Raw genomic sequence first — 24,269 nt, 5'->3', positions numbered from 1 at the left:
TGAAACATTAAAAATACAAAAAATTAGCCGGGCGTGGTGGCATGCACCTGTAGTCCCAGCTACTCGGGAGGCTGAAGCAGGAGAATCGCTTGAACCCAGGAGGCGGAGGTTGCAGTGAGCCGAGATCATGCCACTGCACTCCAATCTGGGTGACAGAGACTGTCTCAAAAAAACACAAAAAAACAAACAAACAAAAAAATTCCCTGGGAAAATTTACTGAACAAAATGAGGAGAAGGCAAATTACAAATTTCCATGGGCAGATATCGGTACAATATTATTTGGATTTAGTAATATAGAAAATACATACAATCATATTTGTAAGGAAGGTAAAGGCAACTACTAACAGAAATTCATTAAAAAAATCAAAATTCTAAACAATCAAAACTCAAAAGTAATAAAAACCTAAAAGAGGATTAAGAGAAACATGCATGAGGCCAGGCGCAGTGGCTCACACCTGTAATCCCAGCACTTTGGAAGGCCGAGGCGGGCGAATCACGAGGTCAGGAATTCGAGACCACCCTGGCCAACATGGTGAAACTCCATCTCTACTAAAAATACAAAAATTAGCTGGGTGTGGTGGTGCATGCCTATAATCCCACCTACTCAGGAGGTTGAAGCAGGGGAATTGCTTGAGCCCAGGAGGCGGAGGTTGCAGTGAGCCGAGATCTTGCCACTGCACTCCAGCCTGGGTGACAGAGCGAGACTCCATCTCAAAAAAAAAAAAAAAAAGAGAAACATGACCAGCCAGGCACAGTGGCTCACACCTGTAATCCCAGCACTTTGGGAGGCCAAGGTGGGCGGATCACCTGAGGTCAGGAGTTTGACACCAGCCTGGCCAATATGGTGAAACCCTATCTCTACTAAAAACACATAAATTAGCCGGGTGTGGTGGCAGGCACCTGTATTCCTAGCTACTTGGGAGGCTAAGGCATGAGAATCGCTTGAACCCAGGAGGCGGAGGTTGCAGTGAGCCGAGATCATGCCATTGTACTCTGGCCTGGGGGGACACAGTGAGACTCTGTTTTAAAAAAAAACCAAAAAAAAAAAACAGCAAACGAAAGATAATAGGAGAAAAAAAGGAAAAAAATAATAGGAGGCATAAAATCAAGTATGTTAAAAAAAAAGATGAAGATGTGAAATGAAGCACTTGATAGAAATACACCATATCATTGATCATTCTTTCCTTTATGGTTGGCATGCATTATGTCTTGTTAGGAAACCTTCGCCTACCTCAGGGTCATGTAAAAGTTTTATCATTTTAGCTTTCACATTTAGATCCACAGTCCATCTGGGAAGGATTTTAGCATGTGGTATATGTTAGAGTCAAGATTCATTTCTTTCATACGGAAGCAAGATAATCTAGCACCATTTATTGAAAAGCCTACCCATGGCCAGGCACAGTGGCTCATGTCTGTAATCCCAACACTTTGGGAGACCGAGGTGGGCGGATCACCTGAGCTCAGGAGTTCGAGGTCAGCCTGGCCAATATGGCGAAACCCTATCTCTACTAAAAATACAAAAATTAGTCAGGCGTGGTGGCAGACGCCTATAATCGCAGCTACTCGGGAGGCTGAGGCAGGAGAATCGCTTGAACCCGGGAGGTGGGGGTTACAGTGAGCTGAGATCTCACCACTGCACTCCAGCCTGGGGGGATAGAGTGAGACTCTGTCCCCAAAAAAGAAAAAAAAGAAGACTATCCTTTCTCCATTGCTCTGTAGTGTCTCCTTGTGATCATATATGTGGGGGCCATTCCTGAACTCTGTATTTTCATTAGTTTATTTGTCTATTCTTGGACCAGTGTTATAGTCTTAATTAATGTGCTTTATATTAAGTCCTGATAAAGGATACCTAAATTGGACTACATTAAAATTAAGGACTTCTGTTAATCAGAAGATAAAATTAAAAATGTAAAGGTAAATGCTACAGTGGGAGAAGGTAACTGTAATATCTATATTTGACAAATGATTAATATCTCAAATATATCAAGAATGTCTAGAAATCACTAAGAGCCACAGAAAAAGGGCAAAAGGAACAGGCATTTCACAAAGAAAATATCCAAATAGCAAATAAGCTTATAAAAAGATGCTTGACTTCACCAGTTAGCAAGAAAATAGAAGTTAAACTACAATAAGATAATCCTCCACATAATCCTCCATATCTACAATAAGATAATCCCACTAGAAATTGCCAAAATGAAAAAGATGGGAAATAAACAAGAGTGGGCAAGGATGTGGAGCAGCCAAAACTCAGATTGCTGTTAGGAGCATAAACTAGTACATAAACTTTGAAAAACTGTTTGGTAGTCTCTATTAATGATGAATACATGCAATATCCTATGACCCTGCTGTTTGACTCCAGTTCTCTCTCACTCAAGAGAAATGCAAATATATGTTTACTAAAAGAGATGATAATGTTCATGGTAGCTTTATTCAAAACTAAAAATTATGTAAATGCCCATCAACATCAGAATGGATAGACAAGTTGTGTTATATTTATACAAGGAAATACTATACAGCAATGAGAAAGAATAAATTGCTATACTCAACATGCATGAGTCTCGTCCCATGAACACTCTGTTAAGCTAAAGAAGCCAGACTCAAAAGAGCAATGAAGCAATGCCATATGATTACGTTTATATACATTTCAAAAACATGGCTTTTTTTTTTTTTTTTTTTTTTTTTTTTTTTGAGACAGAGTCTTGCTCTGTCTCCAGCCTGTCATACAGTGGTGAGATTTTGGCTCACTGCAACCTCCACCTCCCGGGTTCAAGTGATTCTCCTCCTTCAGCCTCCAGAGTAGCTAGGACTACAGGTGTGCGCCACCATGCCCAGCTAATGTTTGTATTTTTAGTAGAGATGGGGTTTTACCATGTTGGGCAGGATGGTCTCGATCTCTTGACCTTGTGATCTGCCTGCCTCAGCCTCTCAAAGAAACATGGCTTCTTTAAAACTGTTTTTTTTCTGTTTTGTTTTTCTTTTTTTTGAGATGGAGTCTTGCTTTGTAGCCCAGGCTGGAGTGCAGTGGTGTGATCTTGGCTCACTGCAACCTCTGCCTACTGGGTTCAAGCGATTCTCCTGCTTCAGCCTCCCGAGTAGCTAGGACTCTAGGTGTGCGCCACCATGCCCAGCTAATTTTTGTATTTTTAGTAGAGATGGGGTTTCACCATGTTAGGCAGGATGGTCTTGATCTCTTGACCTCGTGATCCACCTGCCTTGGCCCCTCAAAGAAACATGGCTTCTTTAAATTTTTGTTGTTGTTGTTGTTGAGACAGAGTCTTGCTCTGTCACCCAGGCTGGAGTGCAGTGGTGTGATCTCGGATCATTGCAACCTCTGCTTCCTGAGTTCAAGCGACTCTCCTGTCTCAGCCTCCCAAGTAGCTGGGATTACAGGCGCCCGCCACCACGCCCGACTAATTTTTATATTTTTAGTAGAGACGGGGTTTCACCATATTGGCCAGGCTGGTCTCGAACTCCTGACCTCGTGATCCGTCCGTCTCGCCCTCCCAAAGTGCTGGGATTACAGGCATGAGCTACTGCACCTGGCCTTACAAAAACAAATTTTTTTTTTTGAGACAGCGTCCTGCTCTGTCACCCAGCCAGGAGTGCAGTAGCACGATCATAGCTCACTGCAGCCTCAAACTCCTGAGCTCAAGTAATCGTCCTGCCTCAGCCTCCTAAGTCGCTGGGACCATAGGTGCATGCCACCACACCCAGCTAAAAAACATGACTTCTTGAGAGATAGTAACATTTCTTCATCTAGGTGGTGGCTATGCAAGTTTGTCTGGTCTGTTAAAAAATCATCAAGCTAAATATGTACAATGTGTGCACTTTTCTGTATTATGTAATATTTCAATGAGGATTTAAAAGCTATACAATTTACTAGGCAAATACCAAGAAAATGAAAGGAGGTCTGAAAATACAATTATCGTGGGGGAAATTAAGGTCCAAAGCATTCAACAGATTAACAAAAAAGGGGAATATCTTTTAATAATAAAAGAAACAATAAAGAAGTACTAACTTCAGGATCATTCAACACATACAAATAAAACCAGCACAAATGCATTAAATCACATGAAGTCTTAAAAGTCATATTTGTTTTTGTATTATATTTAACAAGTGTTGCTATTAAGGTTATGCCAGTTTTTAAAAGGAACTCAGGAAATTTATTTTTATGTGTTAAAATGGCATAGATACTATCTTCTTTAAAGCTTAGCTATAAACACATTTAGAACTGGTGCCTTTTAAAAATGGCACATTTTAACTATTTTCCTTTCTTTGGAGAGGACTCAGAGAAACTGGATTCCTAACACATCGCCAGCAGGAATGTAAAGTGGCACAGCCACTCTGGAAAACAGTTTGGCAGCCTCTTTAAAAATTAAAATACTTACCACATGATCCAGCAATTGCACTTCTGGGCATTCATCCCAGAGAAAGGAAATCTTATGTGTACACAAAAACCTGTACACGATTGTTCATTACAGCTTTATATGTAATAGCCTCAGACTGGAAACAAGCAAAATGGCTCTCAATATGTGAATGGCTAAACAAACTGTGGTAAATCTATAATATGGAATACTACTCAGCAACAAAAAGAAATGAATTATTGTTCTAGCAACAGTTTGGATGGTTTTCAAGGACATTATGCTGAGTGAAAAAACCAACCTCAAAAGATCACACACATTGGGCCAGGCGCGGTGGCTCACACCTGTAATCCCAGCAGTTTGGGAGGCCCAGGCGGGCAGATCACCTCAGATCAGGAGTTTGAGACCAGCCTGGCCAACATGGTGAAACCCCATCTCTACTAAAAATACAAAAATTAGCTGGGTGTGGTGGCAGGCGCCTGTAATCCCAGCTACTCAGGACGCTGAGGTGGGAGAACTGCTTGAACCCAGGAGGAGGTTGCAGCGAGCCAAGATTGTGCCACTGCACTCCAGCCTGGGTGACAGAGTGAAACTCCGTCTCAAAAAAATAAATAAATAAATAAAATAAATCACAGTCTGTATGGTTCCATTTATATAACATTCTCAAAATGGCAAAACTAGAGAGATGAAAAACAGATGGTTGGTTGCCAGGGGTTAGGGATGGTGGTGGGAGTAAAGACTATAAAAGGTCTGGGCACAGTGGTTCGTGCCTGCAATCCCAGCACTTTGAGAGGCCAAGGTGAGAGGATCGCTTGAGGCCAGGAGTTTGAGACCAGCCTGGGTAACATGGTGAGACCCTCACCTCTACAAAAAATTTAGAAAGTAGCCAGGCATTGTGGCATGCGCCTATAGTCTCAGCTACTCAGGAGGTCAAGGCGGGAGGATCACTTGAACCCAAGAGTTCGAGGTTGCAGTGAGTGATGATGGCACTACTGTACTTCAGCCTGGGAAACACAGTAAGAACCTGTCTTAAAAAAAAAAGACTAGGCCGGGCACGGTGGCTCACACCTGTAATCCCAGCACTTTGGGAGGCCGAGGTAGGCAGATCACGAGATCAGGAGATCGAGACCATCCTGGCTAACACGGTGAAACCCTGTCTCTACTAAAAATACAAAAAATTAGCCAGGCGTGGTGGTGGCAGGTGCCTATAGTCCCAGCTACTTGGGAGGCTGAGGCAGGAGAATGGTGTGAACCCAGGAGGCGGAGCTTGCAGTGAGTCGAGATTGCGCCACTGCACTCTAGCCTGGGTAACAGAGCGAGACTCCGTCTCACAAGAAAAAAAAAAAAAAGACTATAAAGGAGTAGTAGTTCTGTATCTTGATTGTGGTGGCTGTTACATTAATCTATGTACATGACAAAATGACGTAGACTATGCACACACTAGGCTTGGTGCAGTGACTCACACCTGTAATCCCAGCACTTTGGGAGGCTGAAGCAGGTGGATCATGAGGTCAGGAGTTCGAGACCAGCCTGGCCAACACAGTGAAACCCCGTCTCTACTAAAAATACAAAAATTAGCCAGGCATGATGGCGCATGCTTGTAATTCCAGCTACTTGGGAGGCCAAGGCAGGGGAATTGCTTGAACCCAGGAGGTGGAGGTTGCAGTGAGCAGAGATCACACCATTGCACTCCAGCCTGAGCAACAGAGCAAGACTCTGTCTCAGAAAAAAAAACACAAAAAAATAAAAAAGAACTATGCACACACCTTGTACCAATGTCAAATTCTACATTTTTATATTGTATTGTGATTTTATAAGATGTAATCACTGGAGAAAACTGGGTGAGCGTATACAGGGCTCTGTGCTATGTTTGCAACTTCCTATGAATCTATAATTATTTCAAAATAAAAAGTTTAAGAAAAATCATAATTATGCCAGGAGATTTTATTGTATCTCTTCTATGATATAATGGATCAAGTAAACAAATAAACAAAAAGCAAGTAAAGCAGATTTGAGAAATACAATCAACAAGCTAGGCTCAAGACACATAACTTAACTTTACCTAATGAATATACTCTCTTCTCTTAGACCCATGGCATAGTTTACAAAAATTTTAAAAAATAATGTAACTTGGACTCGAAGAAAAAATCTTGATACATTTAAAAATTAGAGTTTTGGCAGGCTAAATTGACTATAATCCTGTAAAATCATAGATAATAAAACGATAAACTACCAAATCCAGATTTCGATTAAGAAATATTCTCTAAACATATACGAATTGAAGATGGCATTTGATAACAAAATTTTAGACTTCATAACAAATCTTGAGACATAGCTAAAGCTATATTCAAAGAATATTTTATCTTTGGCTAGAGTCACAGAGGAAAAAAAGAATATTTTGGCCAAATTATTTTTGATGTTTAAAAATAAAAGCTAAAGGTAAATGAACTAAATGTTCAATCTAAGAAATTAAAAAAAAAAAAAAAAAAAAAAAAAAAAAAAGGCCAGGTACGGTGGCTCACGCCTGTAATTCCAGGACTTTGGGAGGCCGAGGTGGATGGATTACTTGAGGTCAGGAGTTCCAGACCAGCCTGGCCAACATGGTGAAACCCTGTCTCTACTAAAAAAACAAAAATTAGCCAGGCATGGTGGCACACACTTGTAATCCCAGCTACTCAGGAGGCTGAGGGGGGAGAATTGCTTGAAACTGGGAGGCAGAGGTTGAGGTGAGTCGAGATTGTGCCACTGTATTCCAGCCTAGGCAACAGAGCAAGAATCCATCTCAAAAAACAAACAAACAAACAGACAACAACAACAAAAATTAGCCGGATTGCTTGAGCCTAGGAGGTGCTGGTTGCAGTAAGCCGAGATCGCACCACCGCACTCCAGCCTGGATGACAGAGGGAGACCTTGTCTCAAAAAAAAGAAAAAAAAAAAGTCAGGGCACAGTAGCTCACACCTGTAATCCCAGCACTTTGGGAGGCCTACTGGGCGGATCACGAGGTCAGAAGTTCGAGACCAGTCTGGCCAACACAGTGAAACTCCATCTCTACTAAAAATACAAAAAATTAGCCGGGTATGGTGGTGTGCGCCTGTAATCCCAGCTACTCAGGAGGCTCAAAAAAAAAAAAAAAAAAAAAAGAAGTTAAAAGAAGACAACAAAATATTCATGAGAAACCTGATCAAGGTAAAAGAGAAAGGAAATATATATATGTATAAATATATATATATATTTCTACATACATCCACACACATCAGAAGCATGCACACAGTTTTAGGAATGAAAAAAGAAGCTATTGCCACAGGTATGGAAATGATCAAGGTAAATTAATGAAGTATTGTGCACAAATGCACAAAAACATAACATCCCTAGCAAACATACACTATCAAAATTAATCCCCCCCACTAGAAATCTGTAGAGCAATAATCAGAGAAAATAAAATAGTTAAAAATTGCCATTTCAAAAAAGGCATTAGTTCTAAATGCATATATAGTTGAACTTAAGAGAATGTCTATGCTATTTTAACACATAAAAAATGGAAATCTCCTGATTTCCTTTTAATACCTGGCATAACCTTAATACCAACACTTGTTAAATATAGTAAAAACAAGAAAACTATAAGCAAATATTTTATAGTGGCAAAAATTCTAAATAAAATATTACTAACTGAGGCCTCCTGGTGCTTACCACAGGCTGTGTTCTGACACTGACTGCATAGAAAAAGAAGTGGGCCTGCCTTCTCTGTTCTTATACTGACTGTACAGAAAAAGAAGAGATCCTACCCTATATACGTCTCTGCCTAGGCCCTAGTCCTGGTCTGAACTGTGAATGGGGGGCCATGGAGTTGAGGAAAAATAAAAAAATACATTACTAACTCAAATACGACCATGACTCATAAGAAAAATTGCCCTTGACCAACAGAATTATCCCAGGAAGGCAAGGATGGATCCGCCTTATATATCAGTATCATTCATTACAACAACCAATTTAGGAAAGTAACACCATTAGGCTATTACATCAAAAAGCCATCTGACATAATTCAAGAGCCATTCCTAAGAAAAATACAAATCAAGATAGGAACATACGAAAACTATAAGGACACCATTGGGAAAGTGAAAAGACATAGAGGCTGGGCGTGGTGGCTCATGCCTGTAATCCCAGTACTTTGGGAGGTCGAGGCAGGCGGAGCACTTGAGGCCAGGAGTTTGAGACCAGCCTGACTGAAATGGCGAAACCCTGTCTCTACTAAAAATACAAACATTAGCTGAGTGTGGTGGTGCACACCTCTAATCCCAGCTACTTGGGAGGCTGAGGAAGGAGAACTGATTGAACCCGGGAGGCAGAGGTTGCAGTGAGCCGATATGGCACCACTGCGCTCCAGCCTGGACAATAGAGTAAGACTCTGTCTCAGAAAACAAACAACAACAACAACAACAACAAACCCCCTACAGAATGAGGGGAAATACACGCAAATCACATATGTGACAAAGGACTTCTATCGAGATTATCTAAAGAACTCTTACAACTTGATTAAAACAAAGACAATTCAATTTAAAAATAGGTCGAGGATTTGAATAGATATTTCTTCAAAGAAGATATACAGATGGGCAATAAGTACAGGAAAAGATGCTCAACATCAGTGGCCACTGGAGAAATGGAAATCAAAACCACAAGATACCACTTCACACCTACTAGGAAGGCTAGAATTAAAAAGACAATGAACGTTAGCAAGGATGTGATAAACTGGAACCCTCATACATTGCTGCTGGAATATAAAGTGATGCAGCCATTTTGGAAAATGGTTTGGCAATTCTTCAAAATGTTAAACATAGAAGGCTGGGCACAGGGGCTCATGCCTGTAATCCCAGCACTTTGGGAGGCTGAGGCAGGTGGATTGCTTGAGTTCAGGAGTTTGAAACCAGCCTGGCCAACATGGTGAAACCCTGTCTCTACTAAAAGTACAAAAATTAGCTGGGCGTGGTGGTGGGTGCCTGTAATCCCAGCTACTTGGGAGACTGAGGCAGAAGAATTGCTTGAACCCGGGAGGTGGAGCTTGCAGTGAGTGGAGTTAGCGCCACTGCACTCCAGCCTGGGTGACGAGTGAGACTCCGTCTCAAAAAAAAAAAAAAGTTAAACATAGGGGTATGCCATGTGATCCAGTGAAGGAGTTAAAATTATGCCACTCTGGCTGGGTACGGTGACTCAAGCCTGTAATCCCAGCATTTTACGAGGCCAAGGTAGGTGGATCACCTGAGGTCAGGAGTTCGAGACCAACCTGACCAACATAGAGAAACCCTGTCTCTACTAAAAATACAAAATTAGCCAGGCATGATGGTGCATGCCTGTAATCCCAGCTACTCGGGAGGCTGAGGCAGGAGAATCGCTTGAATCTGGGAGGTGGAGGTTGTGGTGAGCCACGATCGCACCATTGCACTCCAGCCTGGGCAATAAGAGTGAAACTCCATCTAAAAAAAAAAAAAATACACACACACACCACTCTGGAATACTGGCTATTTTGAGTCTCAGGCGCTTGAAAAGCAGCAGGTGCAGGAAGATCATGCTGACCTTCCCTTTGTTTCTTAAAAGTGGGAGATGAAATTCCCATGTGAAAGATGCCCTCGCTCTACTAGAAGGAACGCCACATTCTTTTTTTGTTTTTGTTTTTGAGACAAAGTCTCGCTCTGTCACCCAGGCTGGAGTGCAGTGGCGCAATCTCGGCTCACTGCAGCTTCTATTTCCTGGGTTCAAGCGATTCTCCTGTCTCAGCCTCCTGAGTAGCTGGGACTACAGGCACGCGCCACCACGCCCAGCTAATTTTTGTATTTTTAGTAGAGATGGGGTTTCACCATGTTGGCCAGGATGGTCTCGATCTCCTGGCCTCATGATCCACACACCTCGTCCTCCCAAAGTGCCGGGATTACAGGCGTGAGCCACAGCACCTGGCTGTTTTTTGGAGACAGAGTCTCGCTCTGTCACCCAGTCTGGAGTGCAGTGGCACGATCTCTGCTCACTGCAACCTCCGCCTCCCCAGTTCAAGCGATTCTCCTGCCTCAGCCTCCCAAGCAGCTGGGATTACAGGTGCCTGCCACCACGCCCAGCTAGTTTTTGTATTTTTAGAGATGGTGTTTCACCATGTTGGCCAGGCTGGTCTCAAACTCCTGACCTCAGGTGATCCACCCACCTCGGCCTCCCAAAGTGCTGGGATTACAGGCGTGAGCCACCGTGCCCAGCAAGAATGCCACATTCTTACTATCAAGGTCAGGAAATTGAGAGCAAGACAATTACGTACAGATCTTATGAAAAATAACTTTTTTTCTTGGAGAAATAAGCCAAAAGAAATTTTAAAAAACTCTTATGTTTTAAGCCTCCCCACATAACTGAGTTGCTTTTTCACAACTTAAGTATTCTTTGTCCAATCCAGTATATAAGTGATTGACTCTAACTACTACTTTGGGTCTTCATTTCTTTATGAAGGCGCCTGTGCCACATAAAACTTGTATTAAATAAATCTGTACATTTTTCTCTGTTGATCTGTCTTATGTCAATTTAACTTTCAGGCCCAGCGAAAAGAAATCCTAAAAGGGAAGAGGTAAATTTCTACCTCACTCCTTATACCAGTCATTCCACTCCTGGGTATCCACCCAAGAGAAATGAAAACATATGTCCACACAAAAACTTATATGCAAATGCCCATAGCAGCATTATTCATAATAGCTAAAAAGTGGAAACAACCCAAATGTCCCTTGACTGATGAGTGGATAAACAAAATGTGGTCCATCCATACAATGAAATATCATTCAGGAATAAAAAGACATGAAGTGCTTCTAAAATAAACAGATAGAAACAGATAGTAGAATGGTGGTTGCCAGGGGCTGAGAGGAGGGGGTAATGAGAAGTTGCTATTCAACGGGTATAAAGTTTCAGGTATACAAGATGAATAAGCTCTAGAGATTGGCTGTACATTGCACCTGTAGTTAACAGTACTGTACTGTGCACTTAAAAATTTAAGAGGATACACCACGTGCGGTGGCTCACACCTGTAATCCCAGCACTTTGGGAGGCCGAGGCAGGTGGATTACCTGAGGTCAGGAGTTCGAGACCAGCCTGACCAATATGTTGAAATCCTGTCTCTACTAAAAATTAGCCAGGTGTGGTGGCACACACCTATAGTCCTAGCTACGCGGGAGGCTGAGGCAGGAGAACTGCTTGAACCTGGGAGGTGGAGGTTGCAATGAGCCGAGATTGCGTCACTGCACTCCAGCCTGGGTGACAGAGCGAGACTGTCTCAAAAATCAAAACCAAAACCAAAACAAACAAACAAACAAAAACAAAATTTAAGAGGGTAGTTTTCATGTTAAGTGTTCATACCACAATAAACAAAATAATAAAAGGAATAAGGTCCTAATACATGCTATAACATGGATGAGCTTTGAAAACATTAGGCTAAGTTAAAGAAGACAATCACGGCCGGACGCAGTGGATCATGCCTATAGTCCCAGTACTTTGGGAGGCCAAGGTGGGCGAATTACCTGAGGTCAGGAGTTCAAGACCAGCCTGGCCAATGTCTACTAAAAATACAAAAGCTAGCCAGGCGTGGTGGTAGGTGCCTGTAATCCCAGCTACTTGGGAGGCTGAGGCAGGAGAATTGCTTGAACTCGGGAGACAGCGGCTGCAGTGAACTGAGATCTGGCCACTGCACTCCAGCCTGGGTGACAGAGTGAGACTCTGTCTAAAATAAATAAATAAGACAATCATAAAAGACCACATATTTTATGATTCCATTTATATAAAATGTCTAGAATAGACCAATCTACAGAGACAGGAAGTAAATTAGTGGTTGCCTGTGGCTAGGGATGAGGGTTGGGAATGAGGAATGATTGCTAATGGGTACGATGTTTCCGTTTGGGGTGATAAAATATTCTAAAATTAGATTGTGATGATGGTTGCACAATTCTGTGAATATGCTAGGAACTGCTGAACTGTAAGCTTTAAATGGGTGAATTTTATGGCAGATGAATGATATCAATAAAGCTGTTAGAAAAAAAAATCATAGCTAGTAAGTGCCAAGTAGGGTTGCAAAGTCAATATCTGGCAAGGGGTAGGTATTCAATAAATGTTTACTGAATAGATTGATGAATAAATAAACACTTTTCACATTCAAATAAAAAATGCCCAAGTTATTTTCATTAACATTAGCAGCAAGATAGCAAAACCCTCTATTAAATGTCACTCAACATTGTTCTGAAAGCTCTAACTAGTGCAACAGAAGATAAGGTGATCAGAATAAATATTTGAGAGAAGAGACAGTATCATTTTTAATTGGATGGAATATGGTAGCTAGGAAAAGTAAGACTATAAAAAGCAACTAGATTCATATGAGAATTTGGTAATTGGACTGAATACGAAATAAAATTATAAAAATAGATTTTCCCTATGGAAATAGAAAAAAATATGCTATTCACAATGATGATAAAAACAAAGGTAAAATATCTAAGAATGAACTGTTAAAAAAAAAAAAAAGGTGCTGGACCCATAAGAAAACTATCAAATATTATAGTTTTAACGGTTATTTTTGAAACTAGATAAAATAGTTTTAACATTCATATGGAAGAAAAAGGCCGGGAGCAGGGGCTCATGCCTGTAATCCCAGAACTTTGGGAGGCCGAGGCAGGCAGATCACAAGGTCAAGAGTTCAAGACCAGCCTGGCCAATATGGTGAAACCTCGTCTCTACTAAAAATGCAAAAATTAGCTGAGCAGGGTGGCACACGCCTGTAGTCCCAGCCACTCGGGAGGCTGAGGCAGGAGAATTGCTTGAACCTGGGAGGTGGAGGTTGCAGTGAGCCGAGATTGCACCAGTGCACTCCAGCCTAGGCAACAGAGAAAGACTCCATCTCAAAAAAAAAAAAGAATAATAATAAACGCACAAGAAAATTAGTGAAAGCAACCAAGAAGAAAGCGAGGGGACTAGTTCTATGTGATATTAAAACTATTTCTAAAGTCAATATGATTTTTTAAAAAGGAGTAGATACATATATCAGAAGAACTAAACAGGTCAGAAATAAAACAATACACATTTGGGAACTTATGTGACAACAGTGGCATTTAATTGAATTAGAAAACGGTATTCATTTAACGACTGGTGCTGGCAAATTAGGTATCCAAATGGAATATATGAACTGATTCCATCTCATACCATACACCAAAATAAATTCCAGTTAGATTAAAATTTAACTTTAAAAATTGAAACAATAAATATATTAAATATAAATTTAAGGCATATTTGTTTGAACATGAAATGAGAAGAAGTCACTAGGCAAGACAATACACTCAGAACTTGTAAAGGAAAAAGGCAGATATATCTTCATAGATGATTTTTAAAAAATCAAAGGTGAAGACATCTTTCAAAAGTCAAAATACAGAGATAGAGGAAATATAGTTACAATACAGGTTAATATTCACAAATTAGTAAGAAAGACAAACCACCTAAAGGAAACAAAGGGCAAAGGACATGAAAAAGTTTAAATATATATTTCAATGGCCAATAAGAATGAAATAATGTTCAGCCACTAGTTGTCAGGAAAATGTACATCAAGGCAAACTAGATACCCTTGCGTTTGGCCCTCAGAATGGGGAAAATTAAAAAAAAAAATCCAATGTGGAAGAGGATTTTGGAAGAAGCCTTTTTATATGTTGCTGGTGGGAGTTCCAATTTTACAAAAGTTTTGGAAAGTAGTATGGTGGTATGTATTGAACTTAAAAGCATCATTCCTGCACGTAATGATCACTCAGGTGACAGCCTCTAACCACAATTTAGAAATCAGTAACAAAAATGTCAATGTTTTGGGAAATCAAAATCTCATATTTAAATAACCCAGAGGTAAGAGTGAACATTGCAACTGCAATTAGAAAACACTAGAAGGAAACTATAGTGGAGATGCTACGTATCAAAACTTGTGGGTTGGATGCTCATGCCTGTAGTTCCAGCACTTTGGGAGGATGAGCTGGGAGGACTACTTGAGGATTGCTTGAGGCCAGGAGTTCAAGACCAGCCTGGGCAACATAGCAAGACCCCAATCTCTACCAAAAATTTAAAAATTAGCTGGGCAAGCCTGCCTGTAGTCCCAGCAACTTGGGAGGCTGAGGTGGGAGGATCACTTGAGCCTAGGAGGTTGAGACTGCAGTGAGCCATGATGGCTCCACTGCACTCCAGCCTAGGCAACAGAGAGAGATTCTTGTATCTTAAAAAAAAAAAAAAAAAAAAATCAGCCTGGGCAACATAGTGAGACCCTGTGTCTACACAAAATAAAAAATTAGTGGGTGTGGCAGCACATGCCTGTAGTTCCAGCTACTTGAGAAGCTAAGTTGGGAGGATCGACTGAGCACAGGAGGTTGGGGCTGCAGTGAGCCATGATCGTGCCACTGCACTCCATCTCTGGGCGACAGAGTGAGACCCTGTCTCAAAACAAAACCGAACAGCAGCAACAACAACAACAACAAAACATGTGACATGGAGCTAAAGAGTTCTTAGAGAAAAATTTATAAACTTAATGTTTATGTTATAAAATAAAATGACTGGATAATAAGAGATAAGCATTCAATTCAGGACTTTAAAAATGAGAACAAAAGAAAAAAACAGAAAAAAAAGTAACAAAGTTAAGGGCAGATATTAATGACAGAGAAACAAAGACACAGGAGGACCAACAAAGTCAAAAGTAGGTTTTTGAAACAATCTCATCTCAGACCTAAAGACCACCTATCACTGACCCCAGGAAGCTGCATATCTGATTCCACAGCCCCCCATCACCAGTCCCAAATAAATGCATCACTCACCCGGCAGAAACCTTGGTCAATCCCCCAATAAGCCCCATCCTACACCTCACAGACCTCCAGTAGTCGCCCCGCACAGCCCCTTCTCACCCCACGGACTTCTCATCACTCATCTCACATATACCTTATCACTCACCCTAGAGATCCTGTATCACTCACCCCACAGACCCCCTTATCATTTACTCCGGTGTCCCCAACACTCATCCTACAGGCTACCCATCAATTTTCTCTAGTGACCCATCACTCACCCACATACCCCAATCACACTCTCTGCACCTCCCTATAAATGACCCCAGAGAAGCCTCCTCACCCCACTGAGCATCATCGAGTACAAAATCCATGTCATAACATCCCCATAATTATCTCAACGCTTGATCCATGTCTTAACATCTCCATAATTATCTCAATGCTTAAGTGGCCCTAAGTCCGTCTGTTAAACTCACTCCCAGAGCCTTAAGTCCTGAAAACTGCTTCGAGGGACCCCGGCGCTTCTGGACTTGATCTGCACATGCTTAGTGTCAGCTCCGAAGCGGCCGCTCGCCCACAATTACACCTGGTGCCCTTACACCGCGCCGGTGCGTGCGTGCGTGCGTGCGCGTGTGCGTCGAAGGAGAGGCGGGCTTTCCAATTTCCTGCAGCGACTGTCGGGCAAGGAACATGGCTGTCCCCTTGGGAGTGTCTCTACGGGAGCCGCCATCTTGGAAGGGTGATCATTTCTGCAGCGGAGCCCACGGTACCCTACTCGATATACCCCTGTGGGATTTTCCAGTGGCCGAGGCACTGGGCCATGGAATGTACCACCAGGCTTCTCCCCTCTGCCGCAGCCTCTAGGAGTCAGTCGCCTTTGAGGCCCCGGCGGGCGGGGCGCCTTACCTCTTCCGCCCTCAGGGTGCACTCGGCCTCAGGCCGTCCCCACCGGGGAGCCTCCGCCTCTTTAAATAGCGCCCAGCCCCCACCCCCCGGAGCAGGTCCCGAGACGCACCCAGCCCCGCCCCCGCCCCCGACGCCGCACTGCTCTGTGGGACGCGGCGACCCCTCTCCCGCCGCGGCTGGGACCCCGCACCCGCCCCGTCCCGAGCCCACCTGGCGGCCCTGCTGGCTACAGCTCCGACCTGGGCCCAGGCCGGCTGCGGGAAACGCCCGGCGTCTCGGCTGTCACCGAACCTGTGCAGTTGCCGCAGGGGGAGTCGTGCGTGTCAGATTTAGGCCAGGAAGCGGAAGTCGCCGGCAGCGAGAGTTTAACCTCTGTGGGCGCGGAGGGTTGCGGGGATTCAGCGCCCGGGACCGTGGATCTGTGCAGGGAGTCATAGGTGTGTGTGGCATCAGGGGTGGAGTATTTTGGCTCGTTTTCACAATTCAGTCATTAGCCTTTCTGCTTTCCTCTTGGAAGCATTAAAGTTGAAGTTTTCTTCTAAAGATCCAAGTTTTGATTTGTTGTATTAGTTCGGATTTGATTTTTGTTCGTGTTCGGTTTCAAGTGCTGATTTGTAACTCTCCCCCTACACACGCCTTTTGACCCCTGAGTTATTTAAAAGTCCATTGTCGGAGTGGCAAACATCCTCTGAGACTCAAAGGGCAAGGCCATGGGCGCTTTATTCCGGCTGCTCCAGGAATGTGGGAAAGCAGCGGAGTTTCTAGGGGAAGGAAACAAAGGCGGCCGAGTGCCAGCTGCACGTTTGGTGGGCTTTGGTCATCAGGGGTGGACATGCTGCCCAACGGAGCTGTCGGCAGGTTGACCCAGCTTGGTCCATCGCGTCCTGTTCTAGGAATCGATTATTCAAAGAAGGAATTTAGAGGGACTGCAGAAAATGTTACAGGTCTTAACACCGTTTTGCATTTCCGCAAACGAACAAGAAGTTAATCCCTGTGTTAGTGATTTCTAAGCCCATTTGCCTTGTGGCCCAAGAATGTTGAGCTTGAAATTTGATGAAACTTGCCTTAAGGCTCAAGTACGAGGCCAGCTTTCAAAAATGGTTTTGTGTCTTGATTGAAAACACTGTATCTTCTAGTTGTTGGGTTCATCGTACTCTAGGGCTCTATCGGTTCAAGCTTGTGTGTTGGGCCTTTTAAAATGTGTGTTTCCTGATAATTCCCTTTAGCTTGTCAACTGGGGGTGATGTGGGGGGGAGAAAGAGAGAGAGAGAGGAGAGAAAGAGAGACTGTATTGTCAAATTTTTCCTTGTGCTATTCAATTTTTTGCTTCCTATGTTTTGAAGTTTTATTAACTGCAGGTAATGGTGTTTCATTACTGAATAGATATAGCCAAATTCCTTCCCCCAAAAGATTATAAGGTTTCCTAGTCCTACCAGCAAAATCATTAAGTTCATTAAGGCAAATCCCCTCCAGCGCTGGATGTTGATGCTGTCTTTAATTTTGTATTTTTCTGACTACTTGTGCAGTTGAGGATTGTTTTGGTCTGTTGGCCATTTGGCTTATCTCTTTTGCAGATGTTCATATCCTTTGTCCAGTTTTCTCTGGGGTGATTTGTCCTTTTCTTATCAATTTGTAAACAGTGTACAAATTACATTGTACACTAGGGATATTAACAGTCTGTCAGTTACACTGTACATTAGGGATATTACATTAGAGATATTAACATCTTTGTCCATTAAGGCTATTAACCATCTGTCAGTTACATTGCAGTATTTTCCCCCAAACTCCTTTTGTCTTTTGCATTTTATGTTTTTTTAAATGTGCAATTAGAAAAATTTTATGTAGGTTGGGCACAGTAATCCCAGCACTTCGGGAGGCTGAGGCTGTTGGTCACCTGAGGCCTGGAGTTCGAGACCAGCCTGACCAAAATGGTGAAACCCCATCTCTACTAAAAATAAAATAATAATAATAAAGAATAAGTAGCTGGGTGTGGTATCTCTACAAAAAAAAAAAAAAAAAAAAGCCAGGTATGGTGGTGGTTGCTTGTAATCCCAGCTACTTGGGAGGTTGAGGCAGGAGAATCGCTTGAACTTGGGAAGTGGAGGTTGCAGTGAGCTGAACTCACACCACTGCACTCCAGCCTGGGTGATAGAGCAAGACTTCATCTCAAAAAAAAAAAGAAAGAAAGAAAGAAAAATTTTATGTGTAATATGTAACTAGTGAAATGTAGCCTCTGATCAGATATGTCTAAACTTTCTTTTTATGGCTTTTGTATATCCCATCTTGCCTAGTTTCCCTTCCCTATTCCAGATAGAAAGATAATCTTAACGTTTATTTCAGTGTTGTTACTGCTTTAGTTTTTTTTCTACTTTAATCTAATTGGAATTTACTGTGGTATATGGTATGAAATCAAGATCAAGCTTGAACAAGAAGCCTGTGTCACGCTTTTTTCTGTGTCAAATAAAATCAGAGACTTTAATTAGAAAGACAGACTATTGCAAAAAGGAGAATGCTCCCAGCTCAGAAACCTGAGAGCATCTTGAAACCAAACAGAAAAAGGCTTTTCTTGTACAGGGTAGGGAGGCAGGCAGAGATAAGCAGAATCTGTGGAAAGGAAGCTGCACAAACAAGGGGGAATGGCCAGTGGGGTCTGCCAGGAAATTGTCCCACTGTGGTCCGCTTATTCCCAGGAGAAGCTGAGAAGCAGGGTCTGTCGGGAGGGGGGGAATTTCGACTTTTTTTGATGCTTGCCCAGGCTTAGGGGCAAGCAGAGTTAGGAGCTTGTAGGAAAGAAGCCTGGTTCAAGTTTGGCTAAAGAGCATTTCGTTCCGATTGATCAGTGGGGACAAGCAGTTAGGCTTGTCATCTATGAGGCAAAGAATGGGAATTTGGAGAGTGGGTGTCAGGGCTTTTCATAGGTAAACAGGGGACATCCGTGACTTCTAAGTCATATGGGGAAGGATGGTTCTTTGCAGTAAGCCATTTTCCAGAAAAGCCATTTTCCCTTTAGAGTAAGGGGATTTTTTGACCTGCACTGCTCACCAGGCTGAGGTAAAATTCAGTATTGTCAGTTGGCACCATTTATGAAACACACCACCTTCTACCCACAATTCAGTCATATAAGGTCACAAATATACTTAGCTTGACCTGAACTCTATTTTGTGTCTGTAATCTATTTGATTTCAAGGGATTTTTGTTCTTGCAAATTTATTTTCTAGGAATTCTCTGAAGTTTAAAATCATTTAATCAAGTTTCAAAATGAATGCTACCAACCCGGCCCCCAGCCCCCCCAAAAAAAACCCAAAAACACAACAAAACTAAATTTTTGTGGCTGGGCGAGGTGACTTACGTCTATAGTCCCAGCATTTTGGGAGCCCAAGGCGGGCAGATCACTTGAGGCCAGGAGTTCGAGACCAGCCTGGCCAATATGGTGAAACCCTGTCTTTACTAAAAAATATAAAAATTAGCCACCCTGGTGGCATGCACCTGTAATCCCAGCTTCTTGGGAGGCTGAGGCAGGAGAATTGCTAGAACCCAGAAGATGGAGGTTGCATTGAGTAGAGATCACACCACTGTACTCCAGCCTGGGCAACAGCGTGAGACTGTCTCAAAAAAAAAAAACAAAAAAAACAAAAAAACAAAAAACAAAAAAAAAAAACACCTCAACTATTGCTGGGCAAGGTGGCTCACACCTGTAATCCCAGCACTTTGGGAGGCCCAGGCCAGCGGATCACTTGAGGTCAGGAGTTTAAGACCAGCCTGGCCAACATGGTGAAACCCTGTCTCTACTAATAATACAAAAATTAGCTGGGCACAGTGACACACGCCTGTAATCCCAGCTACTCGGAAGGCTGAGGCAGGAGAATTGCTTGAACCCGGGAGGCAGAGGTTGCAGTGAGCCAAGATCGTGCCACTGCACTCCAGCCTGGGTGACAGAGCAAGACTGTCTCAAAAAAAAAAAACCATAAAAACAAAAAAACAAAAAAACTAAACTATTATGCTTTTGATTGGAATTATATTTACATTAATATAATAGTTAGGGAGATGTAATGTTTTTATTACATTAAGCCTTTCTTTATATCTAGGGATTTGATGTGTCTGTTTGATTGTCTTATATGCTGCAATGATATTTATAATTTTCTAAATCCATCATCTTTTTATCTTTTTTGGTTAAATTTATTTTTGCGTATTTATATTTTTGTTGTCATTAAGACTTAGTTTTGCTAGTCCCATCTGCTTACTGCTAGTATAGGAAGAACCTATTTTTATAATTTTCTCTTTTATTTTTATTTTTTGAGACAGGATCTTGCCTTGAAGTTCACTGGCATGATCACAGCTCACTGTAGTAGCCTCAACCTTTCAGGCTCAAATGATCCTCCCTCCTCAGCCTCCCAAGTAGCTTGGACTACAGGTGTGCACTACCAGACTCAGCTAATTTTTGGATTTTTCTGTAGAGATAGGTTCTTCCTGTGTTGCCCAGGCTGGTGTCAAACTCCTGGACTCAAGTTACTCTCCCACCTCAGCCTCCCAAATGGCTGGGACTACAGGTGATAATTTTATCTTGTATCCAGCTCCTTATCAAAACTATCTACCTATTCTGGTAGCTTCTCAGTACAGTTTTTTCTTAGGTTTTCTAATGGTACAGTCATATCAGATATAGATAATATTCCCTATCTGACATTTTATATGATTATTTCTTCTTTTTTCACTTTACTCCTAATTTCTTAGGAGAATGAACCATTTAGAATGTTTTTACCTCTTCATTCTACCCTCACCCAAAATTTCTGTTCTTTTCTGAGATAGTTTTTTTTTTTTTTAAATTAGAAAAAAAAAAACTGTCTAATAAGGTAGCCACTAAGCTCATTGGCTATTTATTTTATTTATTATTATTATTTTTTGAGACAAGGTCTCACTCTGTCACCTAGACTGGAGTGTAGTGGCATGATCTCTACTCATTGCAGCCTCTACCTCCCAGGCTCAGGCGATCCCCTCACCTCAGCCTCCCAAGTAGCTGGGGCTACAGGCATGCACCACCATGCCCAGCTAATTTTTGTATTTGTAGAGACTTGGTTTCACCATGTTGCCCAGACTGATCTCAGACTCTTGACCTCAAGGGATCCACCTGCCTTGGCCTCCCAAAGTGCTGGGATTACAGGCATGAGTCACTACACCCAGCCCCAGTCTCTTTATTTTAAATGTGCTTGTAGGCTGGGCGTGGAAAGTTATGCCAGCATACAGACAGAGCAACCAGATGACAAAATCAAAACCCATGGACAACATTTATGGTGGGGCCAGTGGACACAGTGTCCCCAGTGTGGCAGATTTTCTGCAGATAGGGCTGCCAGCTGTATTTCCAACCCTGTACGTGTTTGCCACCCTCCCATCAAGACATGGAGCCTAATTTTTCATCCTTTGTGTCTGGGCTGGCCTTGTGTTCCATTTGACCAATAAGGTATGGTAGAAATGGCATTCTGGGACTTCTGAGCCCAGCCTTAAAAAACATTGAACTTTTGCTTTAGTGAGAGGAGAACCTAGATACCCTGTAAGGAGGTCTGTGCTGTCCTTTTGAAGACAGAGGTCCTGGAGGATGAGACACCTTTTAAAAATAGGTCATGCAGCACTATGACGGCCACCCGGCTAGCTCAGTCGGTAGAGCATGAGACTCTTAAATATAGGCCATGTACATAACTGAGGCCCCTGCTGGCAGCTAGCACTGAGGTCCCAGTCATGTGATGAAATTATCTTGCATCCTCCAGTACCATTCCAACTTCCCCAGATATCATATAGAGAAGAAACAAGTCTGGGCGTGGTGGTTCACACCTGTAATCCCAGCCCTTTGGTAGGCTGAGGCGGGCAGATCATCTGAAGCGGTGAAGCAAGGAGTTTGAGACCAGCCTGGGTAGCAAAGCAAGACCTCATCTCTACTAAAATATATTATCCAGGCACAGTGGCACATGCTGGTAGTCCCAGCTACTCGGGAGGCTGAGGCAGGAGAACTGCCATGCCCATGATTTTGAGGCTGCAGCGAGCTATGATCGCACCACTGCACTCCAATGGTCAACAGGACAAGATCCCACCTCTAGGGAGAAGGAGAAGGAGAAGGAGAAGGAGGAAAAGAAAAGAAAAGAAGAAGAAAGAAGAAACGAGCCATCCCCACTGAGCCATGCCCAGATTCGTGAGCAATAAAATAGTTATTAATCCACTAAGTTTTGGTGTGGTTTATTTACACAGCAATAGATAGCTGAAATACCCATGAATATCAAAATACACATGAGTAAGGACAAGTCACCAACAGCCACAACAACTTTATGGTACAATTATCTGTATAGGAAAAAGCAGGGGGAAGTAAGCAGCATTTGCCAGACCTGAGAACACAATACCAAAACAGCCAGTGGGCATGACAGACCAACTTGAATTCAGCAGCTGAAACTGAGAGGAATTTTGCAAAATTCAGCAACAGGTGAGTTTGAGGGGTCTGCAGGAAGGTTGGAAGGGGTTGGAGCAGCAGACTATAATAATTCCTATGAGCTCCTTTTTTTTTTTTTTTTTTTTTTTTGAGACTGGGTCTTGCTCTGTCACCCAGGCTGGAGTGCAGTGCCATGATCTTGGCTCACCTAAGCCTCAACCTCCCAGGCCCAAGTAATCCTCTCCCCTCAGCCTCCCGAATAGCTGGGACTATAGGCACATGCCATCACACTGAGCTAATTTCTTAAATTTTTAGTGGAGATAAGGTCTAGCTATGTTGCCCAGGCTGGTCTTGAACTCCTGAGCTCAAGTGATCCTCCTGCCTCAGCTTCCCAAAATGCTGGGATTATAGGTGTGAGCCATCATGCCCAGCCTTCTATGAACTCTTAAGACTGACTGTGCTTGGGGGTTCCCAGGACCAACTTCAGGTTCACTGATTCACTATGAAGGACTCAGAATTCAGCAAAGCTGCTATACTGATGGTTACAGTTCATTAGAGCAAAAGGATAGAGACTTAATTCAGCAATGGAAAAGGGCACATAGGGCAGAGTCCAGGGGAAACAAGGATCAAGCTTTGGGTTCTCCCTTCTCAGTGAAGTCATACGGCCAGTGCTTAATTCTCCCAGCAAGATGTGGGGTAACATACATGAAGTATTACCAACCATGGACTCTCACTTGAGCCTTGGTGTCTGTGGCTTTTATTTGGAGTCAGTTTCAGGCATGGCCAACTACCTGTGTGGTTGACCTTACTCAGTCCTTCCAAGGTTCATGCCGATACTGCACAGCCCAAGACTCATACCAAAAATCACAGCTATCTGGCATGGCTCATACACTCAAGTAAACAAAGGTTTTTTAACAGGCAGTATATTTCAAGGGTTTAGAGCAGTGGTCCCCAACCTTTTTGGCACCAGGGACCAGTTTTGTGGAAGACAATCTTTCCATGGACATGGGGCAGAGGGGGATGGTTTCAGGATGAAACTGTTCCATCTCAGATCACCAGGCATTATATTCTCATAAGGATGTGCAACCTAGATCCCTTGCATGCGCAGTTCACAATAGAGTTTATGCTCCTATGAGAATCTAATGCTGCCACTGATCTGACAGGAGGTGGAGCTCAAGCAGTATCGCTCCCTTGCCTGCTGCTCACCTCCTGCTGTGCGATCCAGTTCCTAAAAGGCCATGGACTCGTACTGTCTGTGGACTGGCAGTTGGGGACCCCTGACTTACAGGTTATATCCCAGGAGCTGGGGCAAGGGCCAAACCTTTCCTTGGAATGCACAAGGTTTAAACAACCCAGACCTCCTTAGTTAATTCTTTACTGTATGATGATATTACCAGGGCTCTTTTCTAGGACAGCAGACTACACTAAGAAACTGCTGGGAGTGAAACAAAAATTGAGCAGGATAGGGCAATAGTAAATGTAATTTTTTTCTTGTTTTTTCTGAGATGGTCTCGCTCTGTTGCCCAGGCTGGAGTGCAGTGGTGCAATCACAGCTCACTGCAGCCTCATCCTCCCCAGGCTCAAGTGAAACTCCCACGTCAGCCTCCAAAGTAGCTGAGACTACAGGTGCATGCCATCACAGCTGGCTAATTTTTTGTATTTTTTTGTAGAGATGGGGTTTCACTGTGTTGCCCAGGCTGGTCTCAAACTCCTGGGCTCAAGCAGTCCACCCACCTAGGCCTTCCAAATTGCTGGGATTATGGGCACTAGCCACCGCACCCAGCCTCTCATGTTTGTTT

General features: G+C 42.9%; 1 protein-coding gene, 1 long non-coding RNA gene and 1 pseudogene across 11 annotated transcripts in view; 2 read left to right on the top strand and 1 right to left on the bottom strand.

Annotated features, from left to right (window-relative positions):
• Positions 1–16,372, bottom strand: part of ZNF41 (zinc finger protein 41) — a 41,788-nt gene extending 25,416 nt beyond the window's left edge. For 4 of the 10 annotated variants that reach the window (XM_037992924.2, XM_073013755.1, XM_037992922.2 and 1 more), the window contains exon 1: positions 16,275–16,370. The gene's annotated coding sequence lies outside the window, so the exon portion shown is untranslated. Of the gene's footprint in view, positions 1–15,634; positions 15,849–16,064; positions 16,113–16,274 lie in introns of those variants that run through there. The other 6 variants (XM_037992923.2, XM_073013754.1, XM_037992926.2 and 3 more) reach the window with 3 other exon arrangements.
• LOC119622052 (small nucleolar RNA SNORA51) lies at positions 8,033–8,204 on the top strand (annotated as a pseudogene).
• On the top strand, positions 16,338–22,261 carry LOC119622034 (uncharacterized). The gene is made up of 2 exons (XR_005238626.2): positions 16,338–16,501; positions 22,007–22,261. It is a non-coding gene; the product is annotated as an uncharacterized lncRNA (long non-coding RNA).
• The last annotated feature ends 2,008 nt before the right edge of the window (positions 22,262–24,269 follow it).

This window comes from Chlorocebus sabaeus, chromosome X, assembly GCF_047675955.1.
Source record: "Chlorocebus sabaeus isolate Y175 chromosome X, mChlSab1.0.hap1, whole genome shotgun sequence".
NCBI lineage: Eukaryota > Metazoa > Chordata > Mammalia > Primates > Cercopithecidae > Chlorocebus > Chlorocebus sabaeus.
This window is presented reverse-complemented; position numbering and strand designations above follow the sequence as displayed.